This window comes from Lepisma saccharinum, chromosome 21 (genome assembly GCF_977018435.1).
Source record: "Lepisma saccharinum chromosome 21, izLepSacc3.1, whole genome shotgun sequence".
NCBI lineage: Eukaryota > Metazoa > Arthropoda > Insecta > Zygentoma > Lepismatidae > Lepisma > Lepisma saccharinum.
Window position 1 is genome coordinate 20,993,149 of NC_139249.1, and position 13,390 is coordinate 21,006,538.

Consider the following 13,390-nt stretch of genomic DNA (forward strand, 5'->3'; position numbering starts at 1 on the left):
AAAAATGTTTTTCTTGCTACTAAAAGCAATGCATTTCTCCATTCGTTCGTGTCCATATTGTTTACGCACAGTTCCTTTCATTATTTCTTTGAGAATGCCTACAAGGTTAGGTTAGGCCTGTTAGGTTAGGTTTCATTAGCATAAATACAATGACTAATTATTATTTAGGCTAAGTGAACTAAACCTAGCTACCTAACAACACAGGCATTTTTTGCTTTCACTAGATTTGTGCAGGAATATGCCTTTGCCTTCGATGCTACGATTTCAATACCGCCCAACCTGGACACGTTTTTCTGTTGTTTTTTTTAAAGAAAAAATTTTTCCGCACTTTAAAACTTACTTTTCCCGATTATACTATCTAAAAAACGTTACCAAAAAATTATGAACCGCGTTCCTCCTAAGCAGCCCATATTCTGCAGTCTTACCCTTATTTGTAGTCCAATAACTAACAGCAGTGTTTTTTCGTAGCTAGAATGCAATAAAATGTCTTCGTTTCTTTACGAACAGCTGCAGAAAACACCGCCATTAAAGTAGCTTCTCACAACATACAAGAACAAGGAATGCACTAGAAATTAAATATAATCACAGACAGTAAGAAATATACACTATAAGTTATTAACAATACTTACCGAATAAAACTTCAGTTACTTCATAACCCGTAACTGGTCGTAAACATCCAAAAATACGATATAATGCGTATAATGCGAACGCAAGACAATAACACAAAATTGATCACAGCACACAAAATGTCTCCCAACGTTCTTCAATTATCGGTACATAGAAAAAGGATCATGCAATAGATGCTGCGAAATGTTGCTCTCGCAAACGTTTTAGTAGAGAAGCAGAGTCCTCTGGTGGCAGGTTCGAAAGCGCGTGCACTATAAACTCGTTCGCCGGTGGCTTTATTGCATGCATTTTCGATCTCAGGAATGGAATAGAACAGAACATGAATACAAAGAAAGATATTGCCTACTTTTAATGTGAATTTATCTATATGCGATGTCTTTTAGATGATGCATGAACCTTGTAAAAACAATTGAAGGTAGAAAGATAATTTCAGAACTTTGCATCCTTTCGTAATGTCCATGTTTCACCCGTCAGGGTTGTTAATGGGTAGCTCGAAATCCTGCCCTTGTATGGTTAGTGCAAACTAGGCATAGCTAATTCAGTTGTTTATTTCACATGGATAATAATCAACAAAATGTTCTCCTCTATTCCAATTCTATGTACTTTTACTAAACCTAAGCTTGTAAAAGCTTGTAAATGCATAGCAGCATACAAAATATCATTCCTTAAGGCTTTAGGGAATCGCAATTGTGAAAACATGACACGGGGAATCGTGTACGCCCCTAAGATAAGCCATAAGAATGCAACTGTGACAAACTAGAACAGCTAAGAGCATTAACATAAAATATGGGTTATGGTCACTAAATTATATGAGTTTGTGTCTCTATACTCAGTGCATAAAGGAGAAAAATGGAGCACCGTAAATACTATTTTACTTGCAAATAATCGTGACATATTATAGGCAAGTAGATGTCGCCTACGAGAAGCAATGCGTGTGATTTATGATATCTCAAAACATTAATGCAAACACGTGAGTCATGTTTAATAGCTATCGCAGCTTAAAGAGGTGGCAATCTTGATTCATACGACACCATATAGATAAATACTAAAAGGTATTTACCTTTAGGGAAATTTTAATAATGTAAATATGACTCTAGTCAACAAATGAACTGTTATTAGCTGGATGAAAACAGGTTTTACAACATTTTATACTGTTCGTAACTGATTACAGTGTAATCAAACACACTATTATAGACATTACGGTACACACTGGTGCAGCATGTGTACAGAATTGAAACATACTGATTTTCTCATGCATACTTTAGTTACTGCATTTTTAACTCAGTAGTGCAAGAAAAACAAATTGCATTCTGAACACGTGCAGAAATTCACTTTTGTACGATTTCTCTTCTGTTTTCTTTAATTTAAATAGACTATGATATGTTTTAATGCATTTAAACAATAAGTCATACAATTTTTCAATAACATTATGATTTTTCTTGTTATGCCCACAAAGTAGTAACATTTCCTGTTCTTAAACGTCAATTTAGCTATTATTCCTCCCAAATCAAAATGGTTTATTCCACACACCAGTTAACTAATTATCATAATAAACAGACATTAAAAATAGAGAGAGTTTTAAGTCCAGGAACGTTAATTATCACTGGACCTGCAGTTCAAAGTCGGATCCGATCCACTATGCAATGTGCCTCCACCCGCCCCCCCCCCCCCTTGATTTCAAGGCGATTGCGCCATAGGCGAGGTCTAAGAAGTGCAAGGAAAATGGAATATATGCACGGAGAAAAATATATGTGCTATATACTGTTTAATTCTTCTTGTATGTACTTATTGCTTGCATTGTAGAATTCTTCTTCTAGTTTACGGTTGTTAAAAACATTTGAACGCGTTTTTTTATGTACATTTTCTGGAGAACACACGCTCCTTTGATCAGACATTATTGCAATAAATAAATTCCCGAAAAGTTAAATAAAAATCGTGTTTATATAACTGTAGTAACTTTAAATTAGAACAAGAAGTAAATACTATATTTGCAAATAGCTGTAAGAAGGATTACGCGTATTTCATATACGTACATTGCGAAAAGTAAATGAAGAGTGTAGGTTCTGTAATAGGACCTGAATTTGCAGGTTATTTTCATTCGATGAAGACAAAAGAACCACAAGTTGAACGAAGAACATGTTATTAATAATCGAAAAGTGGACGTAAGGCCGAATAAAAAACCGATGTACATTTTGTAACTGCACAGTAAAAGAAAACAACAGACTGTGTCTACATATGGTTTCTTCTTTTTCTTTATAAGGTAAAAAACCCTTTGTGCATTATGGCCCTGGGACGTGTCAGTGAATGTCTCACCACTGCGAGGTAGGAGAACAAGTTTGCAAATAATGCCTTGGTTGTTCCTTCCTACGGGGAATGCTAAGGATATTCTTGACTGTAATCGGGCCCTGTTTTCTATGTTGTAGCCCGGTACTAAAAAAAACTTCAAGAGACCTCCCTACAGGCATGGATATATTATTTTATTTGTAACTGCTAGGCCAGAGGGTTGGTAATTTCTACATAGTATCCGTGGCTGTAGACTCTCAAGCCTGCGACTAATATACGGATCTGACTGCAACAAAAAAGCAACTGATTACCATGTAGTAGTAGCAATAATTTTCGCCTTGAAACGTAACTAATTCGAAATCTCACCCAGCCTCAAATTAATGGGTACCTGGGGACAGCCCTGGAAGGTAAAGGCGGCCGGAGAGTGGTGCTGATCACATCAAACAAAATGGCCGAGATCGAGAATGTGTGTGGTCCTACCCCCACATCCTCTAAATGTGCCTTGATGACATGGTGCTATATGCACATGTAATATTCTTTTTCATATAATGCTATCTTGCATAAAATTGAAACAAGCGTGTTTCAGACATGATTGACCGAAGATAGTATTTTTATTAACCTTAATTTCCAAAAAAAACTTTCTTCGCCACTTGCCACGGTTTTATGACGCAGTTAATAAACTCGAAGTGTAACACTCACATTAGGTGCAAAATCATGACCCTTTATCAGTTTAAGGGCTCCTTTGGAGTAATTGTTTTATTATAGCCGAAAGCACTTTTAGTTCATCTATTAATTCGGTAGCCTTCATGTGTTAACATTCCGGCAAGTTTTCTACACTTTTCAGACAAAAGATCAGATAGCATGTCTTTATGCTTGCAAATATCATAAAAGAAATTGAAAAATTCACTATGATGTTCAAGCTGCTCAAATCTTTCTCTTAGAGCTAAAACAATCATCTAGGCCCTGGTATTATGAATCAACTTTGTACCGTTTTTGTGGATCTTCAACAGTTTCATCATACTGTACAGTGTTGCCTATCTTTGGATAATCTAAGGCTTATTTTTTTCTTCTCTTCAAATTTTGCCGCCCTTTGCGGTGGCACGGTTCGCCCCCCCCCCCCTCTTCCGCCGGCCCTGTCCCAATCCCAACTCGTCTTGACCCACAGAAGCAAAGTATGGAACATCCTTATTCGCTGCCTCAACACACCGTGACGAAAAGCAAGATCGCTGCTTGGGGGACGAAACTACAGCCATAACAAGAAGGTCATTAACACACTGTGCAACGCGCGGACAACACAGCTCAGAAATGCAGCTGCTTACATTCGTTGCAAGGTTCTAAAACCCTCGCTTGAAGATAACACGAATTTAGGTGGATTTACGCAACAGCCCGCACCTCGGAAGAGCCACAGGCATGACCGTTATCTTACAACTTGGCTGCTAACGTGTTTGGACCATGATGTTCTGGGACCAAACTCAAACTGTGTCGTACGAGGCAAGGTGGTAGTGTTTCTGTACTTCCAGGAGAATTTACTTACGTAATCCTTGGATATAAACCATAGTTCGAAGCCATTTTACGTTTCCTTCCCGCTACAAAACCGACAGAATCAGTGTTTTTGTTATTGGTGATGTTTAGGAATGAACCAGTGGTATAGTGTGCTTATTGTGCATAAGGAAATAATGACAAGCGCAGATGTCATATCTATGTTTTTATACGACCACACTGAAAGCTGATGTACGCACGGTAAGTTGACAATTATTTCAAAAATTTATTCAACGCTTGACGGTGTCAGACACTTATTTTGCTTCTACTTGCTACAAAACTCGTTCTCTTGGCCAAATTACCAAACAAATTACAGTAAACTAATGTAATAAAGGCACAAGGAACACTTACTTTAAATTCTTCGATAAAACTTCATCAACAATACTTTCTTGCATTCACATTATATTAACATTTCTATCAATCAGTACACTCACATTACACACGAATTTTTCTGCCCATTGAACTGGAATGCTCCCTGCAACACTGATCAGCCACGAAAAGTGAAGCCACTTTTGCGATTACTTCCTCCTGGCCACAAAGACAAAAAAAAAAAAAACACAGTTGTCCTATAGCTATCATGTTTTTCATTGCCTTTTTGCATCCTTATAAAACACAAATACAATATATTCATATTTGTGCATTCAAAATTACATGTCTTCTTAACTGTTTGTTAGCCTAATCAAAAGATTGAGTTGGTGTTTTAAGTCCACTTTGTGCACAGTAAGGCTAATCGGGACTCGACCCACAGTTTAAAGTGAGATCCGAACCACTATGTGCCTCCACCAGGTATCGAACCCGGAACCCCTTGATATTTACCTGAATACCACATTGGCAGCTTTAGATCTTGTCACTCAGAGAATAGACGCTTCATAACCGCTAGGAATAGGAAGAAAAACACAACTTGTCACCTTGTCACGAAACACTCACTCCTTTATTTGACCAGAACGTTGACATATCCAGTTTTATTGCAAATCATCAAGATTTTTCAGCGACATTCATTTGTTTCTTGACTTCCGAGAAGACACAGCCTGAAATATTGTCGCCTCGGACATGTTGAACAGAGATTCACGACAGAGGACGATTAGAACGTGTAGATGCGATCGTGTTTCCACGGTTCACAGCCCGGGAAGAAAGGAGCATTTTGTCTCTCTGATAGTTCCTCTTTCACCGTCTGTGGTCAGAGTCATTCCTATCTGCAGTCATTTCTTTTGTTTCTTGCTCAGGAGCGAGAACCTTGCGGTTTCCGGGTAGCATGAGAAGGCAGAGGTTTTGTAGATATGCAGGGTGTGGTCAGTGCTTGACGACAGGATTCTATATGACGAGGCTACGGGGAAGAATGATAGATTTTTCATTTTTGAGGTTCATACACCTTGACCCTTTTTCGTGGACTCGCATATGGATGAATGTGTGTGCTTGTGTGTGTGCGTAGTTTCTCCAAAAAGGGAGGGGTATTGAGGCAGCCGGTATGGACCCTGCTCTGGCTGAGAGAATGTAATTCCGACTCTCTGAACATTTTGGTATTTATTTCATTTCAACCTCCATGACAAAGAGCACTGATTTATCCACACACACTATTTTTTTTTTTTTCACAAAGTCTCAATTTATGGTCATTTTGGCTCTAAATTTATACTTACACACTCCTCCAGACGGAAAATTCTGGTTCGTCTCCAGTCCTGCGTGTTTTATCCGAGTGTCCCTTCATGAATTTCATCATACCATTACATCTTCGCGATTAGCCAAGGGTTGCCGAAAAGCGAAGTAAAATAAATCAAATCAGTCAATCAATTCAGTGTTTAAAAGTTGTATATTTTAGTATGTTCTTTCACACTTCTGCATTTAGACATTTTTATTCTGTTTCTGTACTTAAGTTTTTTTTTATACATTGACATGTTTGATATTTGGATATTTCCCTTTTACTATACTTCGGCATTGTTTCTACATTTTGATGTGTTTATTATATTAATATTATGCTAGCTTCATTTGGTGCAAAGGTACATAAACCTTAATCTTAAAACTCAGCTAGCTTATCTACAGGGTAGGGTTCTTTGTAGATAACGAAACCAGACAGGATGCCTTCCAATGGAGACGTTTAAATGAATATATTATTTAAACACAGGATACATGGAGTAAGAATATTTACATGATAAGCTACTTTCTTCTACAATTTTCTCGTTTACAGTCAATTTTCATCTCAATGTGCTTTTTATTATTTATTTTCTCTATTTGAATATTCTTCTATCTGAACTTCCTTCGTAATGGACAGATCTGGATCGGGACTTCCTTCTTAATGGACGGTCCGGATCGGGACTTCCTTCTCAATGGACGGTCTGGATCTGGACTTCCTTCTATGTGGAGGATCTGGACTTCCCTTAATGGACGTTCTGGATCTGGACTTCCTTCTTGTCTTCTTTGTAAACTTCTCTCTGGATTTCAATTTGTTTATGTTTTGACTATTTAACGAATTCCTTTATCCTTTTCCTTTAAGCTTTGGGAATAATACTAATATCCTCCCTTGCGGCTGCGACTGGAACGCGCCAACACTAACTGAGTACAACAGAGTGTATACTTTGTGCAAACGATTGACACGCGCATCCAAGTAGGTGCTACGGTTAAAACGCGCAACCAAAAAGTGCTGTGGGGCGTCGATTGGAACGCGCACTCCACTGATGTAAACAAAATTTCCACTATGGGAATGATAAATCAAACAGATGCAATATCTGTTCAAAGACACAAACTTGTATCCGTGCTTTGACTTCCTTAATTTTCATATTAACTTACATATGATCACTGATTTGATTTATAAAATGTATATATTAATTTATTTATTTCATATTTATTCTTTGTCTTCTTATAATATTCTATTGTTTTTCATCTTTCCAATTTGCTTTGTTCTTATTTATAAAGTTATGCACATATATTATGCCAATTCTTAATCTTGCACGCCTAGTGCTGCCATCTCTATTCCTCTTTGGCAAACTATTTACATTACTTTGTCCTATTGGGTACGTAACAATTATTAAACATAGGCATGAAGACATTTCGGTATCTTGCGGCCATATACTCTGTTGCGAAATTTCAGGATATATCGCTGGATGTAAGTTTTGAAATTTTTGATTCCCAGTATTTGTTGCTCAAAGTTTACGTTAGGTTCACTTCATGTTCATATAGTCCGCTGGGAATATCCAAATATCAACTACATAGACGTGTGGTAACACTGAAATCCTTCAAATTTGGATATCGAAATGTCTAAATACTGATGTTTGGTAATTCTAGAAGAGGTATGTACAAATCAAAATGTAGAAATATTATCATAGTAAAATCAAAATAACTAAGTATTGAGTACAACAAAATATAAGAAGAAACCCAGTTCTTAAATATAACTACAGAAGTATCGAAATACAATCATACTATAACAGAGCTTCTGATATGGACATAGGGAATCGCAACAATACTCAAATATGGATACGGCAAAACATCGGAAAGTTGAAGTGTAGAAAGACCAAAATACAGAAATATCGACGCCCTGAAAGTAAATAAATATAGAAATATCTAGTCACCAAAAGACACTACCAAAGTTCATGCGTTTTGGTAACTGGATTGCACATGGCGACAACAATTTCCAAGTACCGTTAGCAGCCCTAAAAAAAGACGCATCAAAATGCGGCAACAATAAACTACTTTCGCTAGAAAGAAAGGCAAGGACGAAACTTTATACCCTTCTTCAAAGACCGTGGGAGGAACAGTTACTGGCAGAAGAACTGCTCCTGACATCAGCAAAATTATGCATATCTTCCTATTGTTGATGCGCAGCTGTCACGGGCTTTGGGTATGGTCTCAAATGTAGCGTCGGCTGGAGATCTGCTATTTCTTCTTTCCTTCCTGCTTTGTACTAACGGATTTCCCTTCCTACACTCAGATTACACTCTTATTACTTGAGGACATGCAACCAGGTAAACGTATCTCGGTTCAAAGAGGAATATTCGTTCGTGACAGAGGTTTTTGACAGTGGACAGAACAGTTACAAATAACGACAGCGGTTGACCAAGGTGAAATATCCAGAGGTGCGTCCGTTGGAGCACCTTCTGCCACCTCCTTGGATAGGGACAGTCTCTTAATCTCGTGGTTACTTTTACTTGAATTCTTGTCAATAGCTGGGCGACGCCAGACATGTCTTGCATATTTTCTTCACAAATGTAATTTTAATCGCTGCAAGTTAAAATGAAATCACATTCATTTATATGGTAGAATTTATTATTTGCGTTATGACACACTTTAAGACGTACATATTCAAAGCTTCAACGCACTTATTATAGTGCTTGTTTTTCTTCTAAATAAATAATTATCTACTATACCCTTTCTATTGGATTTTAGTTCCAACTTTCCACCTTGCAGTTTTCTAGTCTACCGTAGTGCCATCTATTCTCCACTCTTACAGTTACTTGTGGCTTGTGACATTTTATTTTTTGTTCGGGAATTTTCGGGTGGCATAGGTTGGAGGCTCTCACAAAGTTGCAGGAAACGACAGTTTTAGAAAAGAGATGATATTTTTGTCTAACCTGATCTCGAAGTCGTATCGAGTTTTAAACAACCGTCTCGTTCTTGCTTATATCTTGAAAGGTAGGTTTTTCCGTTCGACGCCACGAGCCTTCGAAAAACTTAAATTTATCCCGTATGTATACAACCACGCCGTACAGATTCGCACTAATAAATTAACTTTTTAATTATGACCTTAACTTAATATCATCAAGTATATCCAACAGTAAGTGAATGGAAGTGGTAATGTAATTGCAAAAAAAAATTAAGATACATTTCCAGCAAATCAAGCACCACAAAAGTTGTAGGCTGTTGTAGGTCCCACCTGTTTAGATTTAACCTTGGTGGGTGACACAATTTCTCTAGCAATACGGAATTTTGAACAACAAGAGCATAAATAAAATGGTAGCTGCCAAAGGAAAAATTCCCTCAGCCCTAAGAAAGATTGGAATAATCTTTCCCAAAATAAAATTTGTGCAAATAACCTTAAAAAGAAGGCAAGAACTATTCACTAAAAGTTTGCTAACAGGGACCTAAATTTTCCGCATACACTATGACGCTGAAAAGCTTTACGTGTTGCAAGGAAATGTTTACGCCTTCCCAATGGCGTAGTGATAACGTTGTCACTTTGTAATGATGGAGTCCCGGGTTCGATACCTGGTGAAGGCATATTGCGCAGTGGTGTGGATTCTACTTTAAAGTGTAAGTCCAAACCCGATTAGCTTTTCTGTGTCAAAAATGGACTAAAAAAAGATCGACCAGTAAATAAAATAGCAACAATCTAACATTTGCAGTTGAATTCAAATGCAGAAATGCAATGAATGAAAACTTCTAAATTTTATCTTGCAATATAATATTTATATAGTGATATTTGCAGTTAAATAATTCTTGTTCTTTCATTTTAAATGTGACAGTTCTTTTCAGAAAAGATGTTAAAAAATTGCCAGATAACTGACTAACAGATTGCTTATACAGTTATATTTGGTGACCTACATCTGGGTAAATATATTCTCATTACAAGAGTTCTTAACTGAAGAGATAATTATTCTCTTCCCTCTCTCATATAGTTGCGCTAACAAAAATTATGAACTTAGTAGGGAAGTTTATTCTTTTCAAAATTGTGCTACAATAAAGACAGAAATTTGCCCAAAGAATTTAGAGAAAACTGGCATTCAGATTGATAATACCAAACCAGTGTTCTGTGTTTTTCCTGGATGATTAATGAATATTTGAAATAAAAATGTAATATTATTTGCTTATATAACGGTAAATATGCTTTGGAGGTTCTCAGAATACAAGCCTTAAGAGAACACGACAGACAGGGACTTTCACGAAGTGACACTAACAACGCACGAACTTGACACATCCAGTATGTGCTTCACGGGAAACATTGAAGTGTGTTTGTATTGCGCTCACCCACATGAGAGAGTGAGTGTATGGGTAATCTGAAGGACATGAGAGTCGTGCAAGGGTATTTGTCTAAGCTTTTCGTATGATAGTGTTCGCCATCACGAAAGGCATTGCTGTTTAATTTAGTGCGTACAGCCATGAGGCAGTCTTGAACCTAATATTCTGTATTCATTTGAAAAGAAACAGGACATTGCTACAGTTCAAAAGCATGCTTCAGGTTCTCAGAAGGAACATCTTAGCATGAATGCTGGTTATAACCATAATAGGCTATTCTGCATTTGCACACATCAATATTTTGAAGGGTTTAAATTACGAACTTGAAAGAAAAATATCACTGTGTACTCATTTCTGCACACACGAAAAGGACTCAAGAAAACCTAAGAAAGAAAATAATTAACCGTTATTTTCAGAAAACAAATTACGAACAGCAAGTTAACTCGGTGGATGCACAGCACATAGTGGTTCGCATCCCACTTTAAATTGTAGATTCAGTCCCCATTAACCTATCTGTGCATAAAGTGGACTTAGCGAAATCTCACATTTATTTATAATTTATAAGAATTAAATGAAGTTTGAAAGACCTCCATTCCTGAATTACTTTTTCAAGGTATAGAATAAATAATAATGGAGAAAGACCACATCCTTGCCTTAGTCCTTGATTTATTTCAAAGGTTTCCCTTGTTCTTCCATGATCTATTATGATTTTCACTAATGTCGCTTCATGAAGGCTCTTTATTGCATTTACTAAATTATTTGAGACTTGATAATGTTCTAAGACTTCCCATAATTTGTCTTTTTACTGAGTCATATGCCTTTTTCAAATCCAAAAATAAAACTCTACTTATAATGAATAATTCATTGTTGCAGCTACAAGTGAATGGATGAACGTGCCTACACTACTGACTGATGTAATTTACCCTTTGGCTTTTAAAATAATTTTATAAATCTGAAATCCTGTCCAGTTGCTTCAACTTACGCCCACCGAAATTTCAGCTGGAGAGTGAATTTCCAAAACTGAAAACAAGAAAGATTTATAGAAAGCAATAATTTTAGAATATTTTTATTAACGCTTTTTCTAATGTTTGACATTAATCATTATTGATAACAACCTTGTAGTCGTAGTTTTATATACGGTATGTAAAGGCATTATCTTAAACCTAACTTATGGAAAAACGTTTGTGGGAATGTATTCAGTTCCTGGTTTATGTGAAAAGTAGATTGGCATACTCCTCAATTCTCATTAAAGATAATTACAGATACATTTCTGTTAGAAGATAATAAGTAGTCGAGAAGCATTATTACAGTCTAATTTGTGTACAATATATTAATCTGAATCTTGTAAGATAGAGCCATCTATGTTGATTTTGGTTTAAGAAATTTCGTTTCTATTGCAAGGACAGGAGTTTAACGTAAAAATATGTTGTCTGGAAAGACGATCCCTGATCGAAAAAAGAGCGCTCTTTATTTATTATTAACAAAGTTTAGACAAGAAATAGAGAGATTTCAACTCGTGGTTGGACAAGTATTCTCATTACAAAAATCGCTGACCCTTTTAAAAACTAATAAACAAGGAAGCAATAGAAGCACTCTCACGCTGGCGTATGCAAGGGGAGCTGATGGGGATATAGCTCCTCCAGAATTGTTGAGGAAATCAGTGATAAATACAAAGTCCCCTTAAAATAACCCCGAACTACCATTATTGTCCTTAAACATCTTTTGAAACAACGGTTAAGAATGGTAATTGCGAAATGTGTTAGTGTATGAACCCCTACACCCCAGAACTGGTATGTAATATCAACCTTTACAATTCCAGCTCATTCCTAAATAAAAAAATCCTGCGTACGCCAGAACAAACGCAAACTTCTTATTAGAGTCTTGAAGGAGTAATTTAGTAATATTTAATAGCTGTAAGTACGGTAATTGTTCATTCTTATGCTTCTGTGGCCGAAATGAACCTTAGTGAATTACATCGTTCAGAAAATATGTTGCGTAAGGGGGGGAGGGCGAAATATGGAGAGAAAGTGGGATTCCAACAGCGACCAAATTCTGAAATTTATTTTTAAAAATGATGATAACTTGGTTTGTGCGATAGGTTTTGTATTGAGTCGCTGTTGATTTAATAACAATGACTTATACAGCGATTATTTATCAACAGATAAGATCATATAAGCTTTTAGGACGCGTGTGTGTGTGTGTCATAGCTCAATGCTAGGGCATTGTTGCCTACGTATTAAGCATTTGAAACTCAAAAAGCATACTTTCTCAACATATTTTCTCTCCGCTGCTGATTACAACTTTTTTTTGCTCCTGCCTGTACACTCTACTCTGTCCTATTTGAGTGCAACTATAGCGCTTGCGGCGTTGCCACTTTCAACGCACATAGATACTCCGTCCAATATTAATATGTATAGAATCGGTTTCGCAATGTGACTTTACAGTGATAATGGCTTTTAAAAACCGCTGGAAATGATTTCAAAACAAGCTAAAGAAAAGTTGTTTCACTAATTTGACAAGAACCTTTTTTTGGCCGATTAAAAAAATTGGAAATTATGAATTGCATTTAAAACCTTTCTAACTGCACCGTATTTAAATTTCATCACAATCGGACCACACGTTTTTAATTTATAACATTTCAAAGAGAGTGGTCGTTACGAAAATACCATACAGAATTTTATAAGTTGGGAGTCTTTTTGAGTATGTGTTGTTGTTATTATTTGTTATTAGTATCATTATCAGTGTTATTAGGTTGTTAGTAGCATATTATTTGTGTTACGGTTTAAGAAACTATTATCTTTCTCTCTCTCTACACCCAATCTCTCTATCTCTCTCCACTCTTCCTTTCTGTCTTTCTCTTTCTCTAGAAAGAAGGAGCTAGAGTAGAGGAAGAGAAAGAAAGAAGAAAGGAAGAAGGTAAGAAAGAAGGAAGGAGAGAGAGGGAGAGAAAGAAAGAAAGGAAGAAGGAAAGAGAGAGAGGGGGAAAGGGAGAGAAAGAAAGAAG

General features: G+C 36.6%; 1 protein-coding gene across 2 annotated transcripts in view; it reads left to right on the plus strand.

The window, feature by feature from the left end:
- Positions 1-13,390, plus strand: part of flz (transmembrane serine protease filzig) — a 112,471-nt gene that overhangs the window by 45,239 nt on the left and 53,842 nt on the right. The window contains exon 1 of one of the 2 annotated variants that reach the window (XM_083143143.1): positions 4,199-4,650. The exons of the other annotated variant lie outside the window; for it this stretch is intronic. The gene's annotated coding sequence lies outside the window, so the exon portion shown is untranslated. Of the gene's footprint in view, positions 1-4,198; positions 4,651-13,390 lie in introns of those variants that run through there. 2 annotated transcript variants of the gene reach the window in all.